The following is a 16,850-nucleotide window of genomic DNA, read 5'->3' as shown; positions in this document are numbered from 1 at the left end:
TCATGTATATCATAAGTATAAAAGTCAGTGTTATAAGCCAGGTTTATTAAGGTCTGAGTGAAGGCAGATATAGCGTCTTAAACCCCTTTCATAAATGTGACCCCAAAAAGTTAACAGTCCCAAGCATTACTTGGATTTGCTTGTTCATGCATACCAGGGCTACCTAGCAATTTACCAGGTCAATGATATTCACTCATGAACCTCGCATCTCAGGCCTGAGGGTCAAGACCCTGAAAAGTGTGCAGAAAATCTGCCACCACCAGTTGAGTTTTGTTCTCCAGCTGACTCATTTGAATACTCGGTAGGCTGAATCACTTTTTTTTTTCTTTAATTCGTCTGTGTGTTCTTAAAACACAACATACCATTTCTTGAAACATGTCACGGGAATGACTTGTACTGTTGTTGCTTTTTGGTTACAAAGAGGTGCAACTCATCTCATGGTGGACATCAGTCCAATCCTAAGTACTGTGATAGTTGTCAGTGACATGTAACAGATGGTACAAGGGTCAACATGCTCTCAGTGTCAGCTTCCTTCTAGAGGTGCAACAGCACCCGACTTCTAGTCGAAAGCTAGAGTCGAAAGAGACCCTCAGGCCAAAGGAGTGCTCCTTTAGCTTAGTATGATAACTGCCTCTTTTGGCACAGGACAGAGCTCACAGGTGTGCCTGTACTTGTCTATTATGGTCAAAATGATAAAATAAAAGATACTTGTTATAGGAACCTTTATACACAGTGGCATTACAACAGGCAGACAGGTACTTGGAGTATTTAATGGTAGGGTTTATGTTTGAGTTTCAAAGTCCAGCTCCTTAGACACTAGGCCTGTATGGGACTACACAGTCTAATAGGTGGAAAAAAGGGAGAAGTGCACATAAAAATACAAATTATTGCAGTAAGAAAATGTGACCCAGAATGCTACAGTAGGTCACAGGGACAAGACACTGTGCATCTCTCCAAAATATACTACACATCACACGGCACTAATCCATGTTATTCACAAACCTGCACTGTACTCTACCTGGGACTCAGGGCATCAGAATTCTTTTTTTTTTTTTATTATTAATTTTATTGCAATCCATACAAAGCAATCAAGTTTTTACAAAAAGAAAAATTGAGTTAAGAACAGATCGATCCCCACCCCTGAGAGAGAGAGCAAGCCGAACGGCGTGAAATTTAAGGATTGTAAACATACCTAAATTAATAAATTCTCTGTGCTTCATGAACTTATTTTAAAATATTACTCATTAGATCCTGCTATGTTTTGAAAAAAGTCTGTACGGATCTTCTAACTTAGTATTTGATTTTTTCCAATTTCAAATAATATAACACATCGGTTTCCCACTGACTTAAAAGAGGAGAATTTGGATTTTTCCAGTTTATCAGAATAAGTCTGCGTGCCAAAAGTGTAGTGAATGCAATCACAATTTGTTTGTCCTTCTCCACTTTAAGCCCCTCTGGAAGAACCCCAAACACAGCTGTTAATGGGTTAGCAGGGATTGTGAGTCCAAGGCTGTCTGAGAGGTAATTAAAAATTTTGGTCCAGAATGATGTTAATTTGGTGCAGGCCCAGAACATGTGACCCAGTGAGGCTGGAACTTGATTGCAACGTTCTCAGGTTGGATCATGCCCTGGAAACATTTTGGAGAATTTTAGTCGAGACAGATGTGCTCGATATATAATTTTAAGTTGTATAATTGTATGCTTTGCATATGGAGCTCGAGTGAATTCTCTGCATTGCCAGGGGCATCAGAATTCTGACTGGCTTTGTTAAGCGTGAAAGAAACTACTTGCTCTGTTCATGCTCAGGAGGATCCAACTCTCCATCATATAGCACACTCCTGCGCAGTTTAAAGTTGCACATTAGTCTAGCGTGTGTTTGTTTGGTACAGGAAGAAAAATCCCCCTGAGAAACGGAGAATGTGCATGTAATGATGGTCACCACAGATTTGGTCACAGTTTTTAAAATGCTTTTCATGCTGATTTCAGAAATGTTTCTATCACACATTGTTTTTGAGTTAATTCTTTGGTTTAGGCTGTACATCTATATATATAATTCACTAAGGCAAGACACCCATGGAAAGCGTGGATTCACTAAGCCGCCGAAAAGTAAGACGCCCATGGCGCACGCAGGAAGGAGCCACGCCCACCAACTCTAAGACCATTGGATACAACGACAACTCGCAGAACCACGCCCACCAACTCGGACGCGACGACACAGGAAAAACGGCGTCATTTATGTTCGTCTGTTGTAGAGTCCACATGCACCTCTGAGCCACGTTGACTGCTCATAGAGGCATGTTTCTTGCGGAAGTGAATCACTATATGCAGCGTGTAAAAGAGTTTGCAGGGGTATCCCATAGGATCCTTAAAACAATCCTTTAAAACTGAGGTTAGAACACAATGAAGGAAGCAGTCTTTAAAAACCAATAAGCCCTGTGCCTCTGTATCATTACCGTCTCACCTGCTTCACCAATGCAGGCCCTGCAACAGTCGAGACGCTCTCTCAGTGGCTGACCTTCTCTGGCCTGACCGATTCACACAGAGGCAGCGCGAGAGACGGCCGCACACACACTCAGGCAGCACCAGAGACAGACAGAGGCACACACACACAGGCGGCTGGTGGGCGGGTCTCCGTGAGTTTCTCTTGCGAGCGGGCACATGACCAGGCGGTGTGTATGCTTCAAGAACGAGGGTGGATGCGGCAGGACTATCTAAGAAGAGGCATGTTTGTCACGGATGTAAATCGCTGTATGCAGCGCGTAAAACAGTTTCCAAGGGGTTTCCCATGGTCTTACAGTTGGTGGGCGGGTCTCTGTCAGTTGCTCTTGCGACCGGGCACATGACCAAGCAGTGTGTATGCTTCGAGTGTGAGGGTGGACGCGACAGGACCATCTTGGAAAAATCATGTCGTGGAAATGAATCGCTGTATGCAGTGTATAAAACAGTTTGTTTGTCGTAGATGTGAATCGCTGTATGCGGCGTGTAGAACAGTTTGCGAGGGGTGTCCCATGGTCTTACAGTTGGTGGGTGGGTCTCTGTTGGTTGCTCTTGCGAGCGGGCACATGACCAGGCAGTGTGTATGTTTCGAGAGCGTGGGTGGACGCGACAGCACCATCTAAGAAGAATCATATTTGTCGCGGATGTGAATCGCTGTATGCGGTGTGTAAAACAGTTTGTCGCGAATGTGAATCGCTGTATTGTATGTTGCCCTCTCCAGAGTTACATCTTTTCATTCACCTGCAATCGTATCCTCAAAACCAACCCCATTTGGACAACTGTGTCTTTCAGGAAGTGTTCACCCATCAATACATAATTATGCGGCGTATGCTATGTCACGGGTTGGGTAGTTTAGTATATAAACCGTAATTAAGATGTACAGGTTTTTACAAGTTAAATTCAAGATTAAAGTGGTTTTATTGCTGTTTGTGAACATTTTATAACTTCTCAGAGTGGTCCTTGACAAGCTTGGCAAACGGTTTCATTCAGACATTTCTGAAATGGAAAAGTGATACCAAGGCAAGTGGAGCCCCGGTATGCTTGCTGATTACTGCTGGACCCTTAAGAGAGATATTCCTAAAGGTCAAGTAGAGCAGACCATTTTACACTTCTGTCTTTTAGGTAAGACGCTCTCAGCATGCATTTACAGTATAGGCCCCATCCACACTAGTCCGTTTTCATTTAAAAACACAGACATTTCTCTTTGTCATCGCCTTTCATCCACATTACCCAGGTGTTTCCAGCCCACGAAATGGAATACTTCTGAAAATGCTCTCCAGAGCGGAATACTCTGAAAAATGACAGTGCGGCATTTCAGTATGAATGGATGAAGATGAAGACTTCTGAAAATGATGTCTCCATCACAATCTGGTTGGATTGTGCTTCTTACGTGGCCCCTCACTGATTGGGGCCCTGCTCATTGCAACATCTCATTCCCTGATCGGTCATCCTTCCAACAGGCATAAAAGTGCTGCATTCCAGGGTGCTCATTGCGTTGCATACCAGTATGTATCTAAATTACATTCTGTGCAATTTTTAGAAATCGCGGTCAAGCAACTACTCACACTGCACAGTAGTGTCGCTCAAACGGCACAACAATGTTTGGTTCGATTGACATGGCGTGACATGGCTGCTCAGACTATACATGTACAATGCACACAAACACCACAGTTGCTGAACAATAGATTTTGGGAAATTTGTTGGTGACATCAGAAAATCGGCTCATGAGACTACTCACGCTACAAGACAGCCGGCTGAAATTTCTGACCTGAGTGAAATTCTTCTAAACATGCGACAGCCCAAACATGAGAGGCAATCTAAAGTCTCTGAACTTGGTAAGCCTTTCCAGGTTCAAGTAAACCAACACTTCTTAAAGACCTTCTGAGAACTCTTGTTTTATGAGACATACTTCATGATGATGAGCAGATGCTTCTTGTGAATGTCCAAATGTTGGAGTCTATGTAGCTCTAAAGCACATCTGCAATCTCATTTCATTGACTGGGCTCCAAGTTTGTCTGATCCTAACTCCAGTTAACTTTTGTGAAACCTACACTCTAGCGTTTGAACGACAAAATATAGTAATTTCTTTGTAATTAGTTAAAACAGACTGCGTTTGTTCATTATGGTGGCTTAGATGAAAAGAAGACCATATTTAAAGACACACTTATACACAAATGCTTTTATTTCCAAAAGATCCACTGAATGTTTTTTTGCCAACAGAGCTGTTAGCTAACCAAGTGAACCTGATGGACTGTTTGCCAAAGACCTCAGCCTTATGGACAGACCACTGTGCTGTGGCCACCCAAGGGTCTACACACCCTGGAAAGCAAAGTTAGAGCAATGCGCACGTGTCACAGGCTGGCAATCTGTCACATTGCATAGATAAATACAAATAAATAAGTAAGCGGCATTCTCTCATTAGAATTCCAAAAGAGTTATTTACTGGCTCCCAGCCGAGAGCAGCTAATAACAACACAATCACTTGCAAACGAGCAAGCCTGTAAATAAGGGCCGCATTGTTTTCTTTGTGTGTGAAATAATAATAAGTGTGTTTGCTCTTGGCTGGCACCCTGAGAATCCCTCCTCATTGTTGTGGGCTTTTGTTAGCTCATGTCAGATTTACAGAAAGACGGGGGGTTTACATGTCTATCAAGAAATGAGGCTGGCAGGCAGAAAGCCTTTTTGGCCATTCATTTTTGGTCCACTTCAGATGTTCATGCTGCAACATCACTGCCCTGAAAATGGGAGTAATGCTGCCTTAGAGCCAAGGCCAGGGTATACTGGAAAAAAGGAGCGTGCCTGGCACTCCCTGGCAGTACCTTTGGAAAGACTCTGCGCATTATGCCATTGCAGATGGGAAGGTACTGATGACAGACTAAAGCTCATGTCACATTATGAGACTTTTTTTGTCATGGAATATGTCAGATTTGCTGATCCTGTCACCGCACCATGTCAAATTACACGACTGAAAATTGCAGCCCACGTCACATTTTCTGTACCTACTGAGCACTTATGTTCTAGCGCAGATGTGCTTACCTGTTTGTCTGACAGCCAATAGCGTGCTGGCCTCACAGAGAGGGCGATGTACAAAGGGTAAGCAACTACAGAGACTTTAGCAGCAATCTCTGCTGTTTGTTTCTTTTTCCCTTTTTATTATAATATGTAAAATACGAGACATCAGACAGACACACTCCTCCTTTGTTTGTGAGGTCCACAGCCCCCATGCTGCCTGACAGAGCCAGCATTGCTCAAAGGGTTAATAGCTATGGTGCGTTCCATCCCTTTTTTACTTTTTTGCCGTTCTGTTTTATTATATAAAACACAACACTGAGGAGCTTCTCTTTTATTTGTGAAGTTTAAAACACGTGCATTCCTTATTTCTCATCGCGCTACCTTCTATGCACTGTACTTCCTGCTGAATGCTCATTGGTTCTCAACTTATGAATGCAAAGAGCCCAATCCTCGACCAAAGAGGAAGTCAATCCTGTTTGATTTAATCCTAGCCAGTCACAGACTAGTTGGTCTCAGGCATTAGGTATGTCACATTAGACGATCAGCTTCACGGGAGCTCGACGCTGACCACCTCCGACTGGCTAAGATTATGTAAATGAAGGCTACGACTGAAAATCACTGAGAAAGTCATCTAGTGTGACATGGCCTTAATGAGAGGTGGAGGACAGCAAACTATGCCATGCTTTCCTGGGCTCAGTTTATTGCTTTTGCCCCCCATTCCTCCGCAAGCTTTAGGGTTACAGCAAGTTTGGTGGGCATCATTCTTCTAGTAGCTTTACTCATGCTAATTAATAAAGGAGCTGTGAGGCCCTGGCACTTGCTTCTTCCTGTCCAGAGAATGGCGCTCTTCTCCAGTGTAACTTTAATTAGCCAGAGAAGGGCCACCTTATCTTTATCTCAAAGCAAGTAAGCCCAAGATAGGGAGGGCTGATGGAGGGGTGGTAGGGCTGGTGGCATACTGGTCATATTTCTTCCAATCACAGTTTCCAAGGGTCTGGGGCCATTGAGGGATGCTGGGGAGGGGGGGTGTTGGGGGACTGCAGTTCATCAGTACAATTCTTCGGGTCCCTGAGTAATGCTGCCAGATTTTATGTAAAAAAAAGAAGTGATGGACAAATACAGGAAGGCGAGACAAGTTTAATGATGTGTGTTCAAGAGCTGAGATTGGAAAACTGACAGAGAAAAGCAGCCTCTTTGCCGGAATATAAATTGTTCTTAGCTATAAAAAAGCTTTTGTCTTCAGCGAATATGGGACTTAATACACGGGTCAGGGTTAAGTCATTTTCTCCGGCAAGTTAAGCGAATAATGAAAGCAAGTCAGCGCGGAGGAGAAGCACTCTTGCAGCCACTTTGTCTTCATTTATTATGCCAAATCTCATGATTTTGGCGTAGCTCCGGCATTTGCTGGGGGCGCGCACCGGCAACGACGCAGAGCTTAATTTACACAAGGTAATGAAAGCAGGGAATGGGAGGACAAAACAATTTACCTGCTGACACAGGAAGAAGTGATTTGCGAACACAGGGAGTGATCGGAGGAGCAGGCCGTGGGCGAGCTGGGGAGGGTGGAGGACGGTGGGAGAGAAAAGAGGTTACAGGCTAGCGGCGGGCTCAAGGGAAGCCAGAACTGACTGTGAGACGCAGCCAAGGGGCACATTTGAGATGGACGCTGGGCCAGCGCTGGATACATTAGGAAAAGATTCATAAATGCTGCTCTTGGTTTGCCCTGAGTTGACTGGCAGGAAAAGTGGTGTGGCAGTAAAGCCTCAAAAGAGACAGCAAAGTACAACCTAGGAGGAAACATGTAACGCTCTGCCTGGACACTAACGGGCAATTGCCCTCCTTGCAAAGGGAGAGTTAAGTCATGGCAGGTTAGTAGGAGGACCGAGAACCTCCTGAAAAACAGAGAGCCATTTATAACTCCAACTCAGGAGTGGGCCTAGGCTGCCCTTTTAAGTAAGGCTGACAGCGGGGGATTCAGGGTGCAGTGGTCTCACCCCAGTCTTTCAAATAGTTCCAGATAGTTATGGTTTTTGTTTTAAATTAATTACTTATCTATTGGTGCTCTGCTTATGGCACTATATATCTGAATAAATGTTTTGAAAGTTGTAGAACCCAATTATGGAATCTAGTTTTTGATCAGAGATCATTTATATTAGTTATATATTTTTGACATCTTCATATCTTTTTCTGACACCATCTCTGTTTTATATGCAACAACCTTGGAGGAGCATGGAGCTGATGTATTACACCAATGGGAGCAATTCCCTGTCATCCAAGTTTGCGGATAATTTAAAAGAAATCTCTGAATTTTGCTTTTCCTATTCATACTTAGCGTCTCAGACTTTTTTTTTTTCCTGACTTAAAATTTGATTCTTGGTTATCAATAAGTTTTGATGAAAGACATGACCGATTCTCAGCAATTAACTTTTTTCTGGTGTTTTTGACGTTTCTTCTCCTAGTTACCTCCATTAATTTAGTTTGCCTTCCTTTTCCTTGGAACTCATATCAGAGACTTACCGAGTGGGTTTTAAGGCTTTGTCCACAATGTTACATTTTCATTTTCAAATAATAACATTTTTTTCTGTAACACATTTTCATATATCAAAGAAAACAAGACAAGAAAAACAAGCTAAATCAGGTAAGAATAATAATGAATAAGTAATAAAAAAGAAATCATTATCAGCCTACATAATACAGATAATTAGTGGAAGAGTAGAGTCTGCTATTTAATATCTCTAAAGATGAAAAGGCAGATTTTTAACGAAATCCATCTTAGTCCATACTAGAATTTTCACAACATTTCTGAAAGTATCTCTTCCACGCTAAAACAACTAAAAATACATTTGTCTACAATGGATATGCATGCATCCTCGACCTCCAGCCACAGGATTAGTCACAAAACTGTAACGACTGTCAGATTGTTTGCCCTTTGCGTTTGTATGCAGCATTCAAATTGTACAAAATGCAATTTAGATTCATACAGGTAAACAAACACAACATGCTCCATTAAAAGCAACTCTTCTATGCCTGCTATGTGGGAATATGGTTATCTTCTGTGTACAGGGTGGTCCAGATCTAATTATGCAGATCCAGATCGTCTGGGTGACTTTGATTTATGCGGGGAAGATTCTCGTTTGGCGCAAAGACGATTCTTCATGTTGTCAGTTCGCACATTTCTCGATGGTCCAGGATTTTTCGGGTGATTTTCTAAGTAATAAACTTAATAAGTTATAGCGTAATGAAAATTGCATAATTAGATCTGGACCACCCTATAGAATGACCAATTAGGGAATAAGATATTGTAATGACCAGGATTACAATCAGGGGAGGGCCACATAATAAGTTAGTGCGATTAGAGTCTCTACTTTCAAAAATCTGTGCTTTCACCTGTCCACATTACAACACCGAGGCTGCGTTTTCACAAGTATACGACTCTGGAAAGTGTTTTTCAAAAGTCTCTGTTTTCAGGGATTGAAAATGCTGGGGTAGTTTGGACAAAAGGCAAAAACTAATGCCTGCATTTTTAAACAAAAACATAGAGTAAGGTGGAGAGGGCCTAAGGCTACCTCATGACAATAACCCCCTGGTCAGAAATGAGTAGGGGCAAGTGCTCATCTAATGGTAGGAAGAGAAGCCAGGCTCGGGAGATGAGAGAATGGCAGGTAACAAAAGGGAGAATTTTATTGTATATTTGTAGAGTGGGCAGGTGGCAAGCTATCAAATTTGGCAAACAAAGATCAGGGCCTGTTAAGGGAAGCTCAGAGAAGATGGCTGAATTACCATTTCCCTGTGCTGTGCTTTGTACTCCTTTATTTTTTATGTGTTTATTTACAAAATAAATGTTCATTTGGATTATTATTGCATCCTTGGCAGTATGCCACTGCATCATACATTTCTTTTCACTGTCTTGGCATAAAGGAGCCATTTTTGATCAATTATTAAATTTTGCCTATCATTCCAATAATAATACATAATAAGGCCAAGGGGGTCACAAATACCAAAAAAATGTGTTTACAATAAAATGACATATATGTGACATAAAAAAGAAAACACAAAGTACAAATCAATGAACAAAATAAGAAAGCTGCTTCCCCTCTGGATCTCCCTAAACAAGTCATTAACCCTCTTCTATCAGGTGGGTTGGTTCCCCCACCAACCCTTCTACTAAGCACCACAAATTCTGCTGGTAAAGAGCAGCACAATTCAATATCTTCCATCTGAGGAGTGTACCCATTTCTGGCCTCTTCTCATCACTCACCCATGAAAGAGGTAACATGCTCAGAGGTCATGGTGTACTCCTTATTGATAACTGAGGTATTCCAAGTTCCCACCAATCCTTCTTAACCCCTCTCTCTTAATCAGAGGATTAGGCACCCCTAATATCAGCTTGACTACCTGCTTTTCTTCTTTATGGGATGCTGCTTCCCCCAGGGCATCTGTTACCCTTCTAGGACTCCACTCTTTTTGCACTTACAGGTTAACTTTCCAGTGTAGGATTTCCAGTCTTGTTTAGTTCCCTGTTCTGTGCTACTTCTTCCTGGCCACCTCCTGGATTCTTGGAAGTCAATTACAAAGCACAGGATCAAACTGACAGTGAGAATTTAACTAAATTCCCTGGAAAATACAGATCTCCCAGGGGGGTACTAACAGCACAGTTAGAGTCAGTATCAGTACAGAAAAGGAAGTTTAAAAATATTAACAAGTATATATTAGATCTAACATGAAGGAGAAAGGGGAGTCTGGCATAACACTGACCAAGTATTGCGGGCAGTCTGTTTAGAGGCCTGGAGAGAGTAGAAGCCACAAAGTCAAAGGAGTACACACTGAGAGTTATACAATGAAGCTATTAAATATGGAGAAAGCTGGTGTCAGAAGATCTCATTTCTTTTATAGGTGAACATCTCATAAGCAGTGATCACAGGTTTTCCATAAGTGTGTGTGTGTTAAGTTTCAGCAGTATTTTAAACTTGCAGTATCATAATACTTTAAGTAGGATGACAATTGGAAAGAGAATCGTAGCATCACAAATAAGAGGTGAAGATGTTGTGTTAGAGAAGTAGGGGAAGTAATGTCAGACTCTTGTTATGTTTTGTAGGTGATAGAAAGAAATTTTGATTACAATATAGATGTAACATTTAGAGCCAACAGGGCTGGCGGGAATGACTCCAAATCCCATGAATGATAGGGTAGGTCCTGAGAACCTGAAATTCAACAAGAAGAGTTGAGCTTCTCGAATGACAGATCTCAGAAGAAACAGTTCACTCTTGTTAGTATCCACCTGTAGAGATTTTTCCCTGGACACATGACATTGTGAGTGGATGTGGACACCTCACCAAATATAGCATGCAGACTTGGTCAAGACATCGACCAAACATTCAAAGGGAGAAGACATGTGATCTAAGCAACAATGAATATGACATGGGGGTGGCGTGGCAGCAGTGGGATAGGCCAGTCTCTGTGAGGGATGAAGAGGTGTCAAGGGCTAGTTTCTGGGAGTGATCCCCATGGATAGCATTTAACAAGGACTTAATGAAGAAGGACACCAAGGACAAGCTGAATGGCAGAAACAGCTGCTCTCCTGGGATTTTACAGAAAACAGTTCCATGGGTGAAAGCACATGGGTGAAGTGAGAGGTCAGAGAACAGCCAGACTCGATCAAGTTAACAGAAAGACCACAACAGTGGTGTACAGAAGAGGATCTTGAAATATACAGCATATTGGGTCTTGAAGTGATTGGGCCACAGTAGCCATACCACACCTCCCCACAGATTCCACTACTGTTAGTTAACAATGGGAAGCTGAAAATGAAGCAGGCACATGAATACCAAACTAGACAACAACTGAAAATTGGAAAAAATATACCTGCTCTGACCAATTTCTGCTTCTGCTGTGACATGCTGATGGGCAGGGTCAGAATTTGGTGAAAACAGCATGAATCCATTAATTCATCCTGCCTTGTGTTATCAATACTGGCTGGTGTTGGTAGTGCAGTGCTGTGGGGAATGTTTGATGGAAAGAGTCGGCTTCTTAATAAAAACTCGACGTCTTTTGAATGCCACGCTGCGCCTAAGCCTTGCTACTGATCCTTTGCATACACTCTACACTTTTCAAGTTGATACAGTATTACTAAGAAGGATAATATGCCTTGTCACAAAGAAACCATTGTCTGAAGCTAGTTCCAAGAGGGTCACTACAACTTTTTAATCCCGTAAAGCACCTTTGGAAGGAGGTGGAATGGGAAGATCACAGTATGAACATTTGGCCAAAAAATCTACAGAAACTTCATGATACTTCTGGGTCAGCACGGATGGAATCTGTAAAGATACCCCAAAGTGGTCAGTCTGTTCTGATGGCCAAAAGGTTCATACCCAGTACTAGAAGAAGGCTGATGCTTCAGTACAGGGGTTAGCACTGTTGCCTCACAACTGTAGGGTTGTGTATTCAAATCTGGGACTGGGCAGTGTTCGTGTGGAGTTTGCATACTGGCCCATGTTCATATGGGCACAATTACACCACAGATTCTTGCTAGCCCTGATTTAGTCCAATGTAAATGAATGTGAGTGTAAGTAAGTGTGCTCTGGTGTGAAATTTAATCCCACCTAGTGTTAGGTCATACCTTATATCTGATTCTTCTCTTCCTCTTCTTTCTTAACATCTAAACAAGTTTGGTCTCAAAACCAGTACGATGCACTAGATGCCACTGGTAGGCGGAATTTCTGGACTTTGCCAAGCGCCTGATGCTGGCAGGTAGACTTTGGGTCAGACCACCCTATCATACAGTAAGTAAACCTGGAAAATAGATGGATGGTAATGCAATCTACAGTTTCACTTCTCAAATGCTCACTAACAGTTAGACTATTCATTGTTCTTGTAGCGCATGCATGATCTCTAATTACTAATTTTGTCACATTCTAAAACCACCAACATGATTATGCACAAATCCCGCAGTCCATCAGACATTTGTCTAAACCCTCTTATTGCTGCTATTAAACAATACAGACCTGTATTAAAGTGGCACCGAAATCTGCTGCCCCTCCACATTGGTGTTTTAGTTTTTTTCTGCCCACCTGAAGAGTCAGCTCAGTCCAAGTTAGACAGAAAGGCAGTACAATCTGCCAGCCTGCTTCCTGATGCCTGCCAAGTTGCCTGCTCACCTTCTGCTTTTTTCTACCCAGTTTGCCCACTCAACTCCTGCCCCACCTCGCTCCACAGTTCAAGAAGGCCTGATATTTTCTCCTCAGTCCTGACTTGCTCAGCTTGCAGCCCTTGGTGACTCTATCCGTCCTAACACACTTCTGTCGAGAGCTTATTTACTTTAAAAATGAGAGCTGACAGTTAACAGCGGTACTCGTCAGTGTGAATAAGACATGGTCACGCTCCGCGCTCTGCCTCTATCTCTCTGCGCTGAGCGGTCATGTCACACACTGACAGAGCCCGCGGCTGTCAGAGCAGAGAGTGTCACACGTGCTGCAGCAGCCCCCTGCCGCTCTGATTACAATATAACTAGGGACAAATTGAGCCGTGCTGCTGGAAGCAGAGCAAGTACAATTGGAACATGATTATCCTTATTTGAACAGGCTAAAATCCTTCGAACTGAGCAATCTTTCAAATTAATAGATGTTGGAGCCTGGAGAGTCAGTGCTGGGCTTTGATTGGATAAATGGGGACCACTGGAGGAGGTCTTGGGTCGTGTAGCCGATGGACAGTGCTTTCATTTCACGGTGGCTTTCCTACAATCCTTCATTTGGGAAGTGTGCTTTCTTTGCCTGTTCTCTTAGCCAGGATCTCATCTCTTTACATCGCCCCCCTTTATGGCATTTTTACATGCCTTCAAAAGATGATGGGCTTCTTTTGTAAAGGCCTATGAGTCCCCCTGGAAAACTACTCTAGGTCTTTGCTAGCCTCTATTAGCACAACTTAAAAGCAACATGAGCATCCTCAAAGAAGGCATATCAGGGTCGTTCAATCCCTTTTACCATCTCTGTTATCAGCCATATACTGTACAGGTGTTTTATTTTCAGCTCCCTATGAATCACCACAGGTAAGGTGTGAGCTCCTGTTATAAGTTTTTGTGGGTGGTCTCTGATTTAACTCTGCAAACCACTGCTATCTACCATTACAAGCCCCATCTATGTAATGTGACAGCTCTTTAACAGGTCATGTTGTGTTACAGTTTAAGTGCATTTGCAAGTGTTTATAGGAGGTATGTCACCCCCTTTACAAGCCTGTATAAGATGTCTTCAAAGATCCCATATAAAGACTGTTTATGTGGCCTTTATTCCCATTTACAATTATTCAGAGATGGGTTTAGAGTTTCTATTACAGGCCATTTCAATGATGAAGAACAATACCCCTTAAAAGTCTGCATTGGTCTTTGTAAAGCTTTAAACATCCATCCACCTTTATCAACCCCACTTAGTTGTAATTTAGGGGGACTCAAATCTACACTGGAAATGCTGATCACAAAGCTATAACCAAACTTACATGGGGCACTGGTACTTTACAGACCCCCATGGGCGATTTTAGAGATTGAACCTAAAGGCCCATATAGGTGGTCTGAGTTACTATTTCAAGCTACGTTTGGTTCATCCATGAAACAAATCACCAGTTATAACTTTCTTCGGTTGGACTTTTCATCCATCATAAGCCCATGTAGGGGTACTTTAAGAACACACTTAAAAGTTTGTATAGATGCTTTTGACATCTCTATTATTGTCTCCATAGGTGACCCTTGCTCCTCATAATGAAATGTAGATTTAAGTCTTTGTGTAATAGCTAATAACTATGGTTTAGTGACCCACGCCCTGCTTACAAAGGAATCAAAGCATTACGCACATCCAAATCTGTTCCTCTGAGAGTCACAGTTAAGCTGGGTGATGGAATGGTCCCTACAGCCGACAATGCAGTTGTGACCCGCTGGGCTGGCTACTTTGAGCAGCTGTTTAAATCTGATCCTCTGGCTAGGACGTTGGATATCACTGGGTCCACGGTTCTTGAGGCGGATCCTCTAATTAGCTGTGAACCACCCAGTCTCACTGATATTGCACTGATGCTGAACCAGCTGACGGCAGGGAAGGCTGAAGGAATCTGTGGTATGCAGGGTAAACTTCTCCAGGCTGGTGGTAAGGCTATCCTCCTTGCACTGAAAGCAACCTTTGCTTTGATTTGGGAGACAGGCGTCATCTCCATATAGAAAGGGAAGAGTGATCGCCTGGATTGTTGCAACTATAGGGGTATAACACTTCTCCCTTTGCCAGGTAAGGTCCTTGCTAGGGTCATCCTCAACAAGATCTGTGATCACTTGCTCACCTACCAGTGATTGGAGCAGTCTGGTTTTACGGCAGAGGTCTATCATCAACCACATTCTGGCACTGAAGATTCTCTTGGAGTGCAACCACGAATATCAGAAGAGTTTCTTTGCAGACTTTGTTTATTTTTGTAAAGCATTTGACTCAGATTATCGAGCTTTCCTGTGGGACATTCTGAGACTTTGTGGGATCCTCCCAAAGTTGCTGGAGGCAAAATGAGTGGCCTATCCACTGGTACAGTGCATGTTGTGCAGAGTGGAGGCAGAACCTCTGTGTCTTTTCCAGTTGATTCTGAGGTTCGTCAGGGATGTATTCCTCCTACTCTGTTCAGTGCTTGCATGAACTGGGTGTTGGGCAAGGTCGTGGGGTCCAGCGGCTGTGGGGCATCTGTTGGTAAAAGAAGACTCACTGGTCTTGACGTTGCCAATGATGCTGTGATCTTCGCAGAGTCAATGGAGGCTCTGAACGGGGCTCTCAAGAGACGCAGCAAGGAGTCTGAGTGTCTGGGCTTGTGATTTTCCTTCATAAAAACCAAGATTCCGGCCTTTAATGTCCTCTTGGGCACAACCATCAGCACTGTGTCTGTCTGTAGAGAGACTGTCAACCTTGTCAAGAGGTTTACTTAATTTGGCAGCAACATTTATGTTTCTGGTGACTCTTCCTATGAAGTCAGTAGATGAATTGGGAGAGCATGGGGGTCATGAGGTAACTGGAAAGGGGTGTGTGGTGCTCCTGATATCTTTGCAAAAGGACGAAGGTTGAAGTCTTTAGAGTGCTGATGCTTCCTTGTTTGCTATACGATTGTGAGACATGGCCGCTATCCAGTGACCTGAGACGAAGAATGGACTCCTTTGGTATTGTGTCTCCTTAGAGAATCCTTGGGTGTCAAACAAGAAGTTGCTCATAGAGTCCCGTCAGTTACAGCATTACCGGGCAATTCCCCAAGGGTAATCCGGCTGGACCAGACCAAGGGGACACCCATATAACACCTGGCCGTGGCAGATAGATTGTCATTTCTAGAGGGTGAGACAGGACCCCGTGTGTGCCCTTAATGTTGCCATCCGGGATCCCAAGCTACTTCATCATGTGGCAGGTGCGGTTATGAGCTTTATCATTGCATGCTCCCCAACCTGACCCGACCTGTAACAGTCTTTAAACCTCTTTAGGGACCCTTCTCTTTCTCCTAAAGCTGGTGTCGCTTTACGTAACTTCTAGATGGGGGGGTATGTCAGATTTGTAGTCAGCAGTTGCTGAAGTTTTGCTGGACCTTGTCAATGTACATAAATGAAAATCACTAGAAATGTCACATTTAGTGACTGTACGCTAATTTTCCAGCACAGTGGTGCTCGTCCTTTTTTGTGACAGTCAATAGCTTGCTCACTGATAGAGCTGGTGCCATTTGAAGAGTTAACAGGCATTGAAGGTTCAATCGTAATCACAGCCTTGTTTTCTTTTTTACATTCTGTTGTGTTAACAAAACACAAGACATCAGACAGATGAACTTCTCTGCTGTTTGTGAGGTCCAAAACACCCACACTCCTTATTCTTCATCACTGTATTGTTTGCATTGTACTTCTCGATGAGCATTCATTGGGTGTCAACTCTCGTGCACACAGAGCCCATTCCTGTGACTAAAGGCAACATTAAACCTGTCCAGTTTTGTCGGGGTGAGTTGTGGAATTGTTGGAGTGTGTTGCTGGTTATGTCAGACCACACGACTGACATTCATGGGAATGTGCAGCTGAATGCCTCTGATTCACTTACATTATATAATTGAAGGCAGGTTTACTGTATTGTCAGTGTGTGAGGGTCTCTGACTCTCTGTGCTCAGCTCTCTCTATTAACATCCCACTCTCACCCTACAGTATGTTGATGCTGCTCATCCTCTACCCACTTCTAAATGGTGGAGGCCTTTCTTCTTGGGCCCTCTTACTGCCATGTAGGCACTGGCCCCTCACTGGATATTATCTCTTCTCTTTCTCTTTTCCTACAGCCTGCTTCTTCTAGACATTTCTGTGGATTAATGAGTCATCC

This window comes from Polypterus senegalus, chromosome 18, assembly GCF_016835505.1.
Source record: "Polypterus senegalus isolate Bchr_013 chromosome 18, ASM1683550v1, whole genome shotgun sequence".
Lineage (NCBI taxonomy): Eukaryota > Metazoa > Chordata > Cladistia > Polypteriformes > Polypteridae > Polypterus > Polypterus senegalus.
Note: the sequence above shows the minus strand (reverse complement) of the source record.